The sequence below is a fragment of the Dasypus novemcinctus genome, chromosome 3 (genome assembly GCF_030445035.2).
Source record: "Dasypus novemcinctus isolate mDasNov1 chromosome 3, mDasNov1.1.hap2, whole genome shotgun sequence".
In the NCBI taxonomy this organism is placed as follows: domain Eukaryota; kingdom Metazoa; phylum Chordata; class Mammalia; order Cingulata; family Dasypodidae; genus Dasypus; species Dasypus novemcinctus.
This window is the reverse complement of record NC_080675.1, coordinates 98,583,779-98,586,615: the sequence shown is the minus strand read 5'-3', so window position 1 is coordinate 98,586,615 and position 2,837 is coordinate 98,583,779. Positions and strand designations below refer to the sequence as shown.

At 35.6% G+C, this 2,837-nt stretch overlaps 1 pseudogene; it reads right to left on the bottom strand.

The window, feature by feature from the left end:
• Nucleotides 1–1,557: 1,557 nt before the first annotated feature.
• On the bottom strand, nucleotides 1,558–2,535 carry LOC101444053 (olfactory receptor 4K15-like; annotated as a pseudogene).
• Nucleotides 2,536–2,837: the final 302 nt, after the last annotated feature.

Genomic DNA, 2,837 nt, shown 5'->3' with positions numbered 1-2,837 from the left:
AGGGCAACAAATTTCTGGTACTTTGCATTGGCAACACTTTGGGTAACTAAGACACTGTCAAATAAACCATTTTTAACATTTCATTTTTTTATTTTTAAAAAAGCTTTAGATTGCATAAATGTTACATCAAAAATATAGGGGACACTGTAGCATGCCCACAATTCTTGTCTCAGATTGTGTACTCTTTTCTTGTTTCTTAATAAACTTTTTACTCCCTTGCCTAAATATACATATATATGTGTGTGTGTGTATATACATATATATATATATGATTCCCATCAACCCCCACTACTTTCCTACATTAACAGCATCTAAAAAGATATTTTTTTAAAAATAAAAAGATGGCAACTATTAATTCCTAGGGAAAGAAAGAACATTTATGCTAGGATTCAGACCCCCATCCTCATGAAAATGGAGTGGTAGAGAATTAAAATTCATCTTTAAATTACCCAGATTATTGTCATTTTTCAAAAGACAAAAACATAACTAAATACAACATACAGTGTTAAATAAATGTATACAGTAAGCTGATACCCATAAATAATCTTTATTAAGCAATCACCTTAAACAGTGATGTCTGAAACATATTCCTGAATGCAAATGACTTTTGCTGGATAGTCAATGCATTTTGCATTTTTATTGACATCAGTCATGCAATTGTCTTCATAAGCTCTCAGGCACATAAGAGTTTTAAATGCACACAAATGAAGCATATCATAAATTGAGTATTATATAACACCAATCATATATAATATCTATATATGTAAATATCTCTATTTTCTCTGTGGCATAGACATATATATCTTTAATTACTCTAAAGTTGGGATGTGAACCATCCTTTAATTGAGTGTGAAGGTTTTACAACCTAGTTCCTGAAAGATGCACTCAGCAGAGGTGTCAAACATGAGCATTATCCAATGGGACTTATGGACAGTTGACTGTCTTAGGCAGTGACAGGCCGAAGAATGAAAGTAGAGCTTGCAGTAGAATGAGGAGCAAATACAGGGTGTCAGTACAAAGATATTTCATATCGATTTTCTGCTAGGGCCACATGAAGCACATAAATGGGTCCTGGTAATGTTACCATGGGAAGGAATTAAGTAGTCTAGAAAATGTTATACTCTAAGATCCCATCTGTACATTGCTCACCTGTGAGGAGGTTTGTTAGATTTTAACTTGTGCCCTGGGTTATGCAGGCAACTGTATTCAGTGGGATGAGATTCCCTTAAGAAGGGGAAACCAGACCCCACTAACCACTGAACCCCCACAGAAGAGTTTAATTTATTTTCTGTTTAAAAGTAAATATTTCTTGTTGTCTTTTAAAAAAATATGCTTATATCTCAAAAAGGTTTGAAATAAGGAAATAATTAGAAAACAGAAATAAAAAATATGTTGGATTTAAGAGACTATTGAAATTACTAGTAAGCATTATGTAGCTTTTGTCATCATTAATCATTCATTCATGATTCCCAATCTATTCCTAAATGATTTGCTTTCATCACAGATGTTCCATTTGTAAATCTACAGAAAACACTAAAGAGGTTACATTCCTGTAATTTACCTAGTTTCCAGAAAATGAATATTTCTTATGGCTGCAGAAACCTGGCCAGACTTCAAATATCTGTTTTTCAGTTTTGGCATAGCTCCTTTCTCCTCTTTGTTCCTTAGAATATAGATAACCAGATTTTAAATGGAAGTAAAGATGCTGTAGAACACAGCAAAGGCCTTGTTAACTGAATAACTGTTGATCGGCCTCACATAGATGAAAATGCATGACCCCAAGTATAATGTGACCACAGTGATGTGGGCAGTCAGTGTGGAGCAGCCCTTTGCCATGCTGGCAGATAAGCATTTCCTCGCTGTGTTAAGTATCACAGTGTAGGAGATGGCCAGGAGAAGAAAGGAAATCATAGAAAGAAAGTCACTGTTTACAACAGTTAGCAGGCTGATAAACTAAGTGTCTCTGCAGGGGAGCTTGGTACTAAAGGGAGGTCACAGAAAAAGCTGTCTACCTGATTAGGACCACAAAAGGCAGGTTAACAGCAAATGACATCTGGATAGTAGTGTGGATGAGGCCAACACACCAGGAGATGAAGGCCAGAATAATACACATGCAGCGGCTCATGATTGTCATGTAATGGAACAGTGTGTGAATAGCAACATAACAGTCATAGGCCATGGATACAAGAAGCACCATTTCACCACTACAAAATAGAGGAAGAACATCTGAGCCAAGCAGGCTTCAAAAGAAATTGTCTTGTGCTCTATGAGAAAGTCAGCAATCATTTTGGGGGTAGCAAAATATATGTGTGTTGAAACATATATATCTGTGAAAGAGAGGTTTGCAAGCAGAAAGTATATGGGGGTATGAAGGTGAGAATCTGAGGTCACAGTGAGGGTAATGAGAATATTTCCCAGTAGGATTCCTGTGCAAAGTAGTAAAAATATGACGAAAAAGAAAGGTTGGAGCTCCTGAGAGCTAGAGAGTCCCAGAAATACAAATTTGGACACCCGAGAAATATTTATCTCATTCATCTACTTTGTAAAGACTTACCTTCATTTATCTGAATAGGAAAGAAACACAGATCAATCAGTGAAATGAACAAGGGTTGCTATTCCAATTTTACTGCAAACTTTAGGACTTCTACTTAAATATGTATCTGATTTTTCAGGTCTCATTCACAATTTTAGAGACATCTCCTCAGCAATTAAAATGAGATAAACAGTGCCAGAATGGGAAAAATATATACAAACTCTCAATGAAAGGGGGTGGGTGGTAGTGATTGGTTCGATAGGAGAATTTCAACTAAATAATCCTTCCATGTATTTGACTTTAA